The sequence below is a fragment of the Heloderma suspectum genome, chromosome 2 (assembly GCF_057233095.1).
Source record: "Heloderma suspectum isolate Gila_16-S chromosome 2, 16-S_ref, whole genome shotgun sequence".
In the NCBI taxonomy this organism is placed as follows: Eukaryota; Metazoa; Chordata; class Lepidosauria; order Squamata; family Helodermatidae; genus Heloderma; species Heloderma suspectum.
Window position 1 is genome coordinate 56507912 of NC_139459.1, and position 14457 is coordinate 56522368.

Below are 14457 nucleotides of genomic sequence, written 5' to 3' on the forward strand. Positions count from 1 at the left end.
GGGATGTACGAAAGTCACTTACCTTTTCGCGGAATTGATTTGTGGGGGGGGGAGGCACTCCATCCCTCCCCCCGCAATCCTCGACGGGGGGGGAGGTGATCCGGTCCTCCCCCCCAGAATCCTGCCCGGCCAGCTCCACTCCGTGGCAGCTCTGCGGAGCAGCCGGCCAGGCTCATCCACAGCTGGAGTTCCGGCCATGGACGGGCTGCTGCGGACGCAAATGGCGGCCGCCGTAGTGGCCACCATTTGCATCCAGCCAGGCTGCCATGATAGGCTACGTAAGTATTACTGGGTAAGTATTACCCAGTATAACTTACTGGGCTGGGCAAAAAAACACACAAAAAACAGCGTACGCAAATGGCAGCAGCTACGGCGGCCGCCATTTGCGTTCCCTGTTTTTCACTGTTTTAGCTTACGTAAATATTTACGTAGGCTATTACGGCAAAAAAACAGGGGAACGCAAATAGCGTAGTGGGCGCTATTTGCATTCCTTTTTTCCCCACCGTTTTATCCTACGTAAATATTTATGTAGACTAAAATGGCGAAAAATAGGGAACACAAATGGCGGCTGCCATAGCTGCTGCCATTTGCCTACGCCGTTTGTTGTTGTTGTTTTGCTTGGCTTGCCATGATAGGCTACGTAAATACTTATGTAGCCTATCACAGCAAAGACCAGGATGCAAATGGTGGCCATGGCAGCCCATCGAAAGACCAGCCGCTGCCGCCACTGCTGCTGCCAGACCCGCCACCGGAGCTGCTGCCGTCTGGAACATCCGCCCTAGGTAAGCCTCGTCCCGGGGGGAATCCGCAGGGGGGGCGGGGGGTGGTAGGCCATTCCGCCACGGATTTCAGGGGGCCAAATGCCAGTGCATTCAGCCTCACTGAAATCCGTGGTGGAATTCTCCGCCATCCCTATCCGCAGGACCTCGTGGTGCCGTTTCGCAGAGGATTCCGTGGCACAGACTGAAGGGAATTCAATTCCATTTCAGTCAGTGGCGGAATTCTCTGACATCCCTACCTTGTTTAGAACAGCTTCCTTTGCACATAGAAAAGTAGATGTTACAACAACGTCAAAGCTGTATTGCATTTGTTAATACAGCCTTGCCCAACGTAGTGCCTTCCAGATAGTTTGTACTACAGTCCCCAGTATCATTGGCCATTCTGAATGGAGTTGATGGGATCTGAAGTCCAAACCATCTGGAGGGCACCAGATTGGAGAAAGCCATAATAGCATATGTGTGTCACCTGGAATGATGATCAAGCTTTCCTTCTGAAAGCTATTTCAACTCACTAGAACATACTCTTGTGTCATTAAGGGTTTAGGTTTGTTTGACTTTCTCTCCTCAGTTTCAAAAAGGGGTTGCCAAGCAGTGTGGGGTCTTGGACAGATTTAGGCATAGATAGGCAGGGTCTGCTGTTTTGGAAACACAGGTAGTAGTCACACTAGATGATATGTTAAATGCATGTGGAAAGCTGGGAATTGTAGGACTTTTTTCTGTCTAAACATGCATAGGATTGTGCCCTAAATATATCTGTTTTTTATTGTTTAAATAGCTATTGGGGGGCAATCAGGATTGACACCACTGTGCATAGGGAGAAAGGATCTACCCATTCCTTACATGCTGTGATCCCAATCAAACCCCATCCATCACCCCCAGAGCTGATGGGGGTACGATTTTCATTGGGGCTGTGGCATTGCCGGGGGCGGGGGAGGACATTGCAGTACATCTTCTCTGTACATTGCAGTTCTGATCCTGATCACACTCCCCCACTCTCCCATGGCTGCTATTGAAATAACAGAAATTAGATACATTAAATGCCTACACACTTTTATGTTGCAATCCTAGGGTTCCTGGGAGGGGTGTCCCGGGGCCATAGGATTTTTCAAATCCCCCCCCCCAACAAGGGCAGATTGTAGGGAGCAGGGAGATCTGATCTAGGAGGCATGTCGGGATGGGCTGGATCTGCAGCTGGCACAGATCAATTCCCTTCCATTGGTTATAAAAAATGGCCCAAGCAGCCAGGGTAGGGGGTAGGAGTGTATGAAACCCTGCTTACCTGGCTCTGCCGGGTTCCGCTGGGGAGGGGGAGGCACTCCGTCCCTCCCCCTGGAATCCTCGATGGGGGGAAGGTGCTCCGTGCCTCCCCCCGGAATCCTGGCCAGCCTGCTCCACTCCACAGCCAAGCCGTGGAGCCGCCGGCCAGCTCCAGCCGCCCGCAGCCGGACATCCGGCCGCTGGGCAGCCTTGCAGGGACGCAAATGGCGGCTGTCGTAGATGCTGTCATTTGCGTCCCTTTCCTTTGCCGTGATAGGCTACGTAAAAATTTACATAGCCTATCATGGCAGGGGGAAAACCCCAGCGTACGCAAATGGCAGTAGCCGCCGCCATTTGCGTACGCTGGGGTTCCCCCCCCCGCCATGATAGGCTACGTAAATACCTACGTAGGTATTTACGTAGCCTATCACAGCCTCCACAGGGATGCAAATAGCGTCCCTGCGATAGCCGTGATAGGCTACGTAAGTATTAATGTAGCCTATCATGGCTGAAGAGGAGCAAGTGAATGGCAGCCGTAGGACGGCCGCCATTCGCACAGCAGCGCGGATGGGAGCAGGTAAGTGCTCCGTTTCCCGCGCCCTTTGTGGGGTGGGGGCAGCGGGCACTTCGTCCCGTGCGCCTTTCGTGGGTTGGGGGGCAGGGGCTTCATTCTGTGATGGTTTTGGGGGGGCCGAATGCACTGGCATTCAGCCTCACCGAGATCCGTCGCGGAATTCTCTCACATCCCTAGTAGGGGGTAGTAGAAATGTGGCTCTTCTGCCCTGCCAAGCTCAAGGCAGCAGGGCTTTGGATTTCTTAGAGGCTCTATCGTCAGTGCTCTCTGCAGCCAATGGTAAAATCGCTCTGCTAATGTACCATCTAATTTTGCCTGGATTCATGTGCATTTCTTTGAATCTAGGCCTCTGACTCCCTTTTGTCAGAGGCAGGACCATCTCCCTGCACTTTGCTTGGATTTACTAGAACTCTGAAATAACTACACCTTCTCTTTGCCAAATGGATGATTTATCTCACTATCTTGGGACAAACAAGTATTTAGTTCTTTTCTAAGGTTCTTTTAATAAGCGTTAAAAGTTCTTAACATTTTAAATGTATGCATGCAATAAAGTTGGAAGTGTCATCAGAAATTTGTTTAACTATAAAGCCTGCTTTTTAAACTACATCCTTTGTCTGATGGCAGGGCCATTTACAGTAGTACACTTGGGGCTATAAATGTAAGTATTTTCTATTCCAAAATGCCAGATGTTACTTTTTTGTAAAGATTTCTTCTTTGTGGGTTTGTTTTAGTTGCCCTTTGAAGTGGTCCATTTGTATATTAAACATTTTTTATATCCAGGAAGCATTTTAAACCCAGCAATGAACATGTGTCTTGTTTCAAAATGCAGCACCACAGACTGCCGAAACAATAAAAGACAGTTTCTAACTTGACAATGTACCATGCTATTCACAAGCATGGTCAAATAAATCAATACTGAAGGTCTTAAATGTGCTGTAACAGCCTAACAGTTTGCTGACACAATTATTTCCAATTTCCCACTCCAGTTAATTTCTAGAGAATGCAAGCACATGTGTGTGGGGAAATGCCTTAAGTCCACAAATCTTTGCATCCACGGTATAATTATAATCCTGTTCAGCTTTTGAAGGAAGTTACAAATAATCCAACTGGAGTAACTTAACACCATAAGGCACTCTGCATTCAAAATGCATCCTGGAATCCCACAGAGATCATTGCAAGTTTGGATAATCAGGAAATAATATTAAAAGTTGGATTTTCTTGTCAAAATTGATTAAAGAAAACAAGGTGGGGGCATCTCAGTAATCTCTAACCAGATGCCAGAAAGTTTTATGGTCCTCTCTCAACTGTCACCAGGCAGTGGGCAGGCTGCAGCAGAGGGAGGTGAGATGAGAGCCATTCCATCAGCCCTGCTGAAGACCAGCTCCATTGGATTCCTCCTTCATCACCAGGCAGCAGCCATTCCATCAAGCTGCAGCAGAGGGAGGTGGGAAGCAGGGTCACTCCATCAGCCCTGATGGAAGACCAACTCCATTGGGCTCCTTCTCTTCCTGAATTGTTTGCAGCTGGTCATTATATGAACTACCATTTAACTTTAAGAATTGGTACTCGAGTTTGCTTTTTCTTTCCTTTTTTCCTCTTCCCTCTCCATCCCTTATTTCTTTTATATCATGCATTTTAGTTGTAGACTTCCGGGCAGTGACCGTCTTACATTCACTGATCATATGAACGCCATTCTGGGAGACTTTTCAGCTGAAAAACAGGTAAACATGCTTTAAATAGATAAACAAATAGGATTGAATTACATTATGAGAAACATAAGAATATCCCCAAGCCAGCAATTAGTGTCCCAATCTACAGACTCCACACAGCCTGAGGGGGTTGCTCCGCAGTAGATTCCACAGGTCAGATTCTTAGAAATCCGAGCTCATTTTAGTCCATCTCGAATTTCTCCAGCATCCCTAGCTGTCTGTAGATGTACATCCTTTTTTCTGTCCTGACCTCCCACCTTTCAGGTTCACTGGATGACCCCAGGTTCTTGTAGTATAAGAGATTCAGTTTCTCCACAACATACATAATTTTATACACCTCTGTCATGCCCCCCCCTTACTCCCCTTTCTTCTAAGCTAAAAAATCTGTGTGCAGAAATCAGGGCCAAATCCCATGGTTTTGGGGGGAGGGGGTATCTCCAGACAAGATGCTTTCAGTGCGACTGCTCTCTCAGAGGGCTGTCATTCTCCTTTTTGTCATCCCTGCCAGCTGCCAGGGAGATAGCCGGCAAGCAAGCAGCAGCAGTTGCTCCTCATCATTTTTTATTTGTTAATTTGTTATATTTAAATCCCACCTTCTCCTCCAAGGAGCTTAAGGCGGCGTACATGATCCTCCTCCTCTCCATTTTATCCTCACAGCAACCCTGTGAGGCAGGTTAGGCTGGGAGTCAGTGATTGGCTCAAAGTCACCCAGTGAGCTTCATGGTCCCGCAGGGACTTGAAACTGGGTCTTCCCAGTCCAACACTCTAACCACTACACCACACTGGCGCTTTCCTTCCTGCTATCATCATCATTATCTAATTGATGCGCCACTTTTCCACAAAAAGCGCCCGAAGCAGCAAACAGCACAACAGCAATACAAGAACAAGAAAGCATACTAATACATCAACTGCAGTAGTACATCATTACAATAATAAACCACCCAAACAGTTCATTTCACTAATACTAACTGTATTGATCTGGGGTTCTGGTTCTGTCAGGTCCCAGACAAATTAGATTATTTTGACAACCAAGACGAAACAGAGTCACTTGTGCAAAAAAGATGACAGTTTATTGATAGAAAATGGATGCAGAATATATATGCAAAGAAAGCTCACATTTCCCCTCAGCTGAATTGTCTGTCTGGGCCCCCTAAAGACAGACAGCAAATCGTTCCTCTGGGACCGGCAAAAGTTCTTCAAGTTGACAGCACGTATTGCCCCTTGGAGTGAGGCCAAAGCACAAAGCCTGAGGACTTGCTTTTATAGGTGTCTCTTTCAAACCAGGAGCTGCAGGATAGCACACAGTAACACACTCTCTTCCCAGAAAGGTGGGGCGGGAGTGGGGGGTGCTAGGCTTGCTTCTCATGGGAAACAAAAACTCTCTCTGCTCTAGCAGAGTGAGGTCAACACACCTTCAAGGTGAAAACCGTAGATTGCAGGCCTGTGTGAAAGAGCTTCTGAATTAACTATTAAGCTTCTGGTTAAGCCAAATTACACAGGTCTGCTACCAGCATGTAGGCACTCTGTGAAGTCCACTTTTTTGCTCATTAACCACCTCACTACACTAGCATAATAACTTTTCAAATTAATTGCAAAATAGGCAAAATCAACCATTACAATGCAATATCAATTATTATTTATCAGTAATGTGTAAGCCAGAGCTGAATGCATTAAACCTTTCCTATGCATTGAGGCATTAATAAACAATACAAACTGCAGGCAGCTACCCCAGGAGTACAAAGGGCAGAAAATAGCAACCACATTTCTTACAGCCTGCAGCAGCTGATCTCTCTCATGCGCCAGCTAGGGATGGACAAAAGTCCCTTACCTTATCCCGCAGCTTGCTTCGCGGTTGGGGGGAGGCGCTCTGTCCCTCCCCCCAAAATTCTGGGCGGGGTGGGAGGCACCCCATCCCTCCCCGCCAAAATTCTGGCCGGGAGGGAGGCGCCCCGTCCCTCTGGCCGAAATTCTGGCCAGGGGGGGAGGCACCCCGTCCCTCCGGCCGCGAATCTCGTCTCCTACCGGGACGCAAATGGCGGCGGCCATAGCCGCCGCCGTTTGCGTCCCTGCAGTCAGCCGTGATAGGCTACGTAAATCCTTATGTAGCCTATCACGGCTGACTTTGGGGGGGGGAAGCGCGTATGCAAATGGCGGCGCCCATGGGCACCGCCATTTGCGTTCCTTATTTGGACAGGGGTAGTCTACGTAAAGATTTACGTAGACTACGGCAAAAATAAGGGAACGCCCATGGGGCGCCGCCATTTGCGTATGCCCCTTTTTTTTCCCCAAAGTCACCCGTGATAGGCTACGTGACGATTTACGTAGCCTATCACGGCTGACTTTGGAAATCTAGCTGTGATAGGCTACGTAAATCGTCACATAGCCTATCACGGGTGTGTGTTGTTTTTTTACTGTACTTTTTTTTTCGCGGCCGGGGAGATGGGGCGCTCCTCCCCGGCCTGAATTTTGCCGGCGAGGGATGGGGCGCCTCCCCCCCCGGCCTGAATTTTGTCTGGGCGAGGCGGGGCGCCTCCCCCCCTCGCCTGAACTTCGGGTGGAGAACCGAAGCGCCTCCCCCCCACCGCTAAGCAAGCTGCGGGACAAGGTAAGTCCCTTTCGTCCATCCCTATGGGCAACCCACAGCAGGGGTTGAAATGGGCCATCTTAGAAAACAAATCCACCACCACCAGAATACTGGTCTTACCGTGTGAGTGAGGCAAGTCAGTGATGAAGTCAAGGGAGAGCAATTTCCAAGGTCCTGAGGGGGTAGGCAGGGGTGAAGCAAGCTTGTGGGCTTGCCTGAGGGGGCCTTCGCCTGCTGGCAGGTTGGGCAGGAGGCGACATAGGTCTTGACGTCCCGACACACATGAGGCCACCAAAAATCCCGCATCAGTCCGTGCAGGGTCTTGGCGAAGACAAAATGCCCAGTGGTGGGGGAGTCGTGGCACTGATGGAGGACCTTCTCATGGAGGGGTCTAGAAGGGACATAGACCTGGCCGGAATGGTAAAGCAGGCCACCTCGCAAAGTGAAGGGGGCAGAGTGGGGGAGGCCAGAGGCTAGCCCCAATTCCTCCATTTTTGTGCGGACAAAAGCATCCTGAGCCTGTTCAGAGTGAATAAGTCCTGCCAAGAGTGAGGCACTGCAGCTGCCGTCAGGCTCTGGGGGGGAAGAAACAGGGAGGGGGGATTTCCCTCACCCCCTGGCTGGAGGTCCGGCTTACGAGAAAGAACATCTGCTTGTAGGTTGTCGGAGGCCTTCACATGGCAAATCTTAAGGTGGAACCGGGGGAGAGAAAAGCGACCACCTAATCTGCTGCTGGTTTAAGGCACAGGCTGTCTGAAGATGTTCCAGGTAGGGATGTAGGAAAGTTCTGCCACGGATCTCGGGGAGGCCGAATGCCAGCGCATTTGGCCCCCCGAAATCGGCAGAATGGCCCGCCACCCCACCGGGACGGGACTTACCTGGGGCGGATCTTCCTGGCGGCGGCGGCTCCGGCGGTGGCTCTGACGGTGGTGCGGCGGCGGCCAGTCTTCTGACTGGCTGACGGCGGCGGCCGGTCTTCTGACCGGCTGCCGCTGCCGCCGCCACTTCCAAATTTAAAAAAAACAACAGCAACAAGATGTGATAGGCTACATAAAGATTTACGTAGCCTATCACGGCTAAATTTAAAAAAACACCGTGATAGGCTACGTAAATGTTCCGTCCCTCCCTCCGGAATCCTCACCGTCGGGGAGGCGCTCCGTCCATCCTCCCCTGGAATCCTGGCCAGCCGGCTGTGCTCCGCAGCGAAAAAAAACAACAAAAAAACAAATGCACGTACGCAAATGGCGGCGCCCATGGGTGCCGCCATTTGAGTTCCTTATTTTGGCACGTCTTAGTCTATGTAAACATTTACGTAGACTAAGACGACGAAAATAAGGGGAATGCAAATAGCGTAGATGCTACGCTATTTGCATTCCCCTTATTTTCGCTGTCTTAGTCTACGTAAATGTTTACGTAGACTAAGACGTGCCAAAATAAGGAACGCAAATGGCGGCGCCCATGGGCACCGCTATTTGCGTACGCGTGTTTGGTTTTTGTTTTTTTTAATCAGCCGTGATAGGCTACGTAAACATTTATGTAGCCTATCACGGCTGACTACAGGGATGCCAACGGCGACAGCTACGGCCGCCACCATTTGCATCCCTGCTAGCCAGCAGCCAGATGTCCGGCGGCTGGCGGAGCCGGCCGGCGGCTCCGCAGAATCGCTGCGGAGCACAACCGGCTGGCCAGAATTCCAGGGGAGGATGGACGGAGCGCCTCCCCCCCAGTGAGGATTCTGGAGGGAGGGACGGAACGCCTCCCCCCCAACTATCAGCATGATCCCTGAAAGGTAAAGTGATTTTCGTACATCCCTAGTTCCAGGTTGCGATGGTCAGTTCTAACTTCGACTGGGTGCTATGCCCCCTCCAGAAGATGACACCAGGTCTCCAAAGCGGACTTGATGGCCAACAGTTCCTTCTCCCAGATGGTATAATTCCTCTCAGACATATTCAGCTTCTTGGAGTGGTAGGCGCAGGGTTGCAACCTGCCGCCCACCCGATCTGGCTGAAAAAGCACCACCCCCACCACAAAGTCAGAGGCATCAGTTTGCACTACAAAAGGCTTCCTCGGGTCGGGATGTAACAGGATCGGCTCAGAACTAAAAAGCTTCTTAAGTTCCTCGAAAGCCTGTTGGGCAGATGCCGTCCAATGAAAAGGAGATTTCCTGCCCTTAAGGAGGTCCGTGAGAGGAGATGTCAGCCAAGTAAAGCTGGGCAGGAACTTTCTGTAAAAATTAGCAAACCCCAGAAAACATTGCAAGTCCTTCTTGGTGGATGGAGCCTGCCAGGAGAGGACAGCCTGGACCTTTGCAGGATCCATCCTGATACCGTCAGCTGAGATAATGTAGCCAAGATAGTCCAAAGAGGTTAGGTCAAACACACATTTCTCCAGCTTGGCATAAAGATGGTGCTCACAGAGGCACTGGAGGATGGTGGAGACATGGTGCTGATGGGCGTGGGGGTCCTCAGAAAATATAAGTAAATCATCAAGATACACAACGAGGAAAGTGTCCAAATAGTCCCGGAAGATGGCATTCATAAAACGTGAAAACATGGAGGGGGGCGCAGGCGAGCCCAAAGGGCATCACTAGGTATTCATACGCTCCATACTGGGTGCCGAAACAGGTGTTCCACTCATCCCCTTCTCGGATGCAAATCAGATTGTAGGTGCCATGCAGGTCCAACTTTCTGAAAATCTTGGCTCACCCCAGGCGCTCCAGCATCTCAGGTATGACAGGGAGGGGGTACTTGTCGGGGATAGAGACCGAATTCAACACTCTGAAGTTGTGCACCGGGCGGAGTTCTCCCAATTTTTTGTGCACAAACATGGTAGGGGCGCAGGCGGGGGAGAAGGAGGGGTGAATGAAGCCACGTCTGAGGTTTGTGTCCAAAAACTCCCGCAGGGCTTGAAGTTCTGGCTCTGACATCGAATACAGCCAGCCAGCGGGGATGGTCACCCCAGGAATGAGGCTAATGGCACAGTCAAAAGGGCGGGAGGGGGGAGCTGGTCAGCCTCCTTCTTGTTGAAAACATCCCGAAAAGCTGCATACTTCTTTGGGAGGATCATGGTAGCTGAAGAACTGCCAGAAGCAGATGAGGAGGGGGAGGAAAGGGTTAAGGCCTGGACTGGGACTGGCACCTCGGTCAGGAGGCAATGCTCCCGGCAGTAGGGAGATGCAAACTCCACTTGCTGAAGCCCCCAAGAAATCTGAGGATTGTGCTTAGAGAGCCAGGAAACACCCAGCACGATTGGGTATTGGGGAACCTTGGCCAAGTGAAACTGAATCTGCTCAATGTGGGACTGGGCGTGCAGAGTGAGTGGAGCTGTAATCCAGGACACTGCGCCCGAAGAAAGAGGACGCCCATCGATGGTCTCCACTGCCAAGGGGGCAGGAAGAGGCAGGGTAGGAATCTTGTGGAAGAGAGCGAACGTTTCATCCATGAAACTGGTCGTAGCCCCAGAGTACACTAAAGCGAGGGCCTCCACCCCACCCCACTAGGAGGAGCAGAGGTGAACATGCAATAGCAGATGGGAGGGTGGGGGGTTGCAGAAGGCAGCCACCTGGTGGGGAACCGACCCCCACACTGGAGACCCCCAACAGGCTTGGGGGGCAGCCTAGTCAGGCCTGGGGATGAGGAGAAGGAGGAGGAAGGAGAGGAGGGGGAGGCAGTGGGGCTGCAGGTCTAGCGCAGCAGGTTTTGGCAAAATGTCCCAGCTTTCCACACCGAAAGCATCGGCGCTCCGCATGCCACTGCTCTAGTTCCTCCGGCAGCAGCGGGGCTCGGGTAGCTCCCAGCTGCATCGGGGTCTCTTGCACCCCCACTGCAGGGGCAGGGGGTGGGGGAGGGGACAGGAAATGTGGGGGAATGGGAAGAGGGAAATCTTGGCCCCCGGCGGCCCACCAGGTCTGCCAGCACCCCTCCAGCCGACTATCTATCTGGAGGCAGGTCTGGATGAGGTCCTCCAAAGTAGGTGGGCTAGGCGTGCATGCCAACTCATCCAAGATCTCGTTGTTCAAACCGTCCAAAAACTGAGCCACCAGCATGACATCATTCCACTGTAAATCCTGCATCAGCAAGTGAAAAGTTGTCGCTTAGCTGGAAACTGAGTCCTTGCCCTGCCTGAGGCGGTGAATCTCCTGAGAAGCCATCTGCATGAGCAGGGGATCACTGAAAAAACTGGCCATTGCTGTCATGAAACCTTGATAGTCCCCGAGCAGGGGGTCATTAGCAAGCAGAAGTCCCGAAGCCCATTTAGCTGCCACGCCTCAAAGTAGGTTAATGATGAAGCCCACATGAACCTGTTCTGTCATGAAATCCTTGGGTCATAGGTGCATGTACAGCTCTGATTGGGCCCGGAAAATCTGAAAAAGTCCTTTCTCACCAGAAAACTTCTCTGGCAGAGCCACTGGGCACTTGCGGCGGGGGGGAATCGGAGGTGATGGGGGTTGAACTGCAGCTTGCAGACTCTGTATGGCAGTCATCAGTTGAGCCACTTGATCACGAAGAGCCTGGTTCTCTTGCGCGAGAGCTTGCACCGCCAAGTCCATGGCAACCTCCAGAGGCAGTAGGAGCAGAGAGAGAGAGAGAGAGAGAAAGAGGAACGGGGACCAAGCTGTCAGGAGTGCCCTAGCTGCCTCTTGCAGTCCCCACCAATAGCCAACTCAGGACACAGACGACGACGATTCTTTCCAAGACTTTATTTATTTATTACTTTATGACTCTTTCAGATACTAATCACTAGTGACAAAGCAAGGAACAGCACTGGGGAAAGATAGCAGAGTAGCCTAAGCTCCAGGTAAGGCAGTTGGTCCCCATTTGAAGGAGAACCATGGGAAGACCCTGAACATATGGGCTATGGAGAGATCCTCCCTCTTTCCCTTGGGTCCTCGGGACGCGTCCGTTGTTTGAGCGCCAAACGAGTGGTATGCCTCCTTTCTGCGCCCTCCATCTGTCGTCACTCCCTGCATCTGCACCGAGCATCCAGCAAGGCCCCCTCCAGCGCTCTCTCACTGCCAGGGTCACTATCTACCCCAGGAATGCTGGCAGGAGGAATCTCTGCCAGCTGCTGTGCTTGTGAGAGATGAGCGAGCTCCTCTCCCACGGATTGCTATTCCTCCTCAGAATCAGAACTGCTCTGGAGCTCTATTGGCTCAGTTTCCACCCTGACAATTCGAATCTTCAAAGATTCAAACATTCAAAGATCTGAAGCTTCAAATCTTCAAATTTTCGGATCTTTGAAGATTCAAATCTTTGAAGATCATGCCTGAATTGGGGGGGGGAACCGCGGAGAAGCCATGATTCTTCGAAGATAATGCATTAATTAAAAAAAGAAGAAGAAGCCAAAGGGGGTAAAATTTAATCTCATTTGAAGGGATAGAAAAAACCCCTGATCAATGCAGGAAGCCTGATTCCCAGGCGGTCACCCATACAACTACTGACCTGGGCCAACCCTGCTTAGCTTCCAAGATCAGACAAGTGCGTGCACCTCCAGCCTTTGCTTGTTGCTGAGGAAACATTGAGTGCTGAGGAAGCTATGCGATCAGTAGCCAGAAGATGACATGGGGCCATCGAGAGCTGTGAGCGTGGTGGGCATGGAATCAGCAGAAACAGGAAGCATTTCTGATCTTCCAATGAGAGCCTCCGTCTTTAAGAGGAGGAAAACAGCACAGTGCTCGAGTGTGAACCGAGCTCACGCATTCGATGAAGCACCGCAACGGGGAAAATGGGTGAGTGTGGATAATCATGTTTTAATGCGAGAGCGTTTAACCTGACAGGACACAGAATTCATTGCGATGACAGGCGCAATGTAGATCAGCCCTCAGTGGTAGGCCCCTTCCAGGGCATGGGCCTCATTGGCTGCCTGACTATTCCAACCAATGGCACCAGCCTTGGGGAACCTCACCCCGCCCCTGATTATGTTAGAATATGGAATGAGTTGTGCTACATGTTATGGAGTGGGAGAGGCGATTCAATATGGAGCTGCCATTTTTGATGGCAGCCTCGTGTTTCTTTTCAGCCCTTCCTTTCACACTCTCAATGAGTGCTGCATGCAATTAGGCTGCAATTGTTCAGCGCTGCTAAAATTCCACACCACAAGCTAGCTATTGAGACAGGCAATCAGAGCTCTTTGCAACTGGCTACCCAGTTTCCCCAGAAATTTGAGCCCTCAAAAGCAAGCCTACCCAATCCAGCCTATCAACATGGCTGCCATCAAGTTGCTCTCCAACTGAAAATGTATGTTGAAAAAACAGTTATTATTACTAGTAGCAGTACTCTCTTTCATGGCAACATATAAATTATGCTAGATACATCCTGTTTGGTGTTCAAATAGGTGGCTCTTGATATATATATATATATATATATATATATATATATATATAATATATATATATATATATATATATATATATAGAGAGAGAGAGAGAGAGAGAGACTTTATTTATTTATTTACTTATCAGTTGCCTTAAAGAGCATCCTCAAAGCCAAGCTAATCTTATCCATACCGCTGTGAATACTTTTGAAATTGCTGATGTAACGTGTACAAATTGGAATGCAATTGTGCATGCATGGCTCAGCCTCCTAATTGGATGAGTGTAATTACAGTCAAGGGCTTGGGATTTCCAACTTCAAAGAACATGAGCTAGTTGGATGTCTATACATTGATAGCTCATTTGCAGAAGAGGATTTGGGCTAAACAAGAGTGTATATTAATGAGAAACCAAGCAAAGCAGATGATCCGGACCATTAAAAACTGACTACATTTGTGTAAATGGCACTCACGTGTGTGTGTTTTCTCTTTTTGAAGTATGTGGAGCGTGGTTGAAACATCCTGAGATGAATTTATCAGGCACAGTTCAAAAATCTCACAGCAAATATATTTTTCAGACTTAAAGCTCGCCTTCTCACTGTGAATGACAGCCATACATGCCTGTGAATGCTGAATTCCTCCTTTAGTTTTGTCTCTTCACTCATCTTTCCAGACTAGCAATAATTAGCAATTAATGTGAACTAGCAATAATCAGAACAGGGATCATCCACCAAACATGTGAATTGTGGACAATTGGTGCTCTGATCATCCACAAGCCCAGTCACATACAAGCACCCTTAGTTTTCAGACAGTGCAAAATGAAACAACAGGAATTACAGTATGCACTGTGGTTCCTAACACATTAACTGATGGTCTTGACAGAGGCTAGAATCTACACTGTACATTTCCTCTTTTACTGGGTCCTAAGACCTATGCTGCAATGCTGTTCATTTCAACCTGGCGGTGTTCCTCACATGCAACATCTAAGAGAAATATTCTACATCAGGAGCAAATGTGTTAGTTATCCATAAATGTGTTAATAATCCATGTGGATAAAATGAGAATGGAAGGTTCTTTCTAATTTTAATTGCCATGCCAGGGTGGGGCAGAGAGGTTTTCCGGGTGATCGGAGGGAGGGAAGGAAGTTGGGGAAGGGTCAGAAAGAGATGAGTGGGAGAGAAAAGGCAGACAGAAATGTACTTATTGCTCTCCCGCAAGGTTAAAACATCTGGGCAGGAGGTCCTT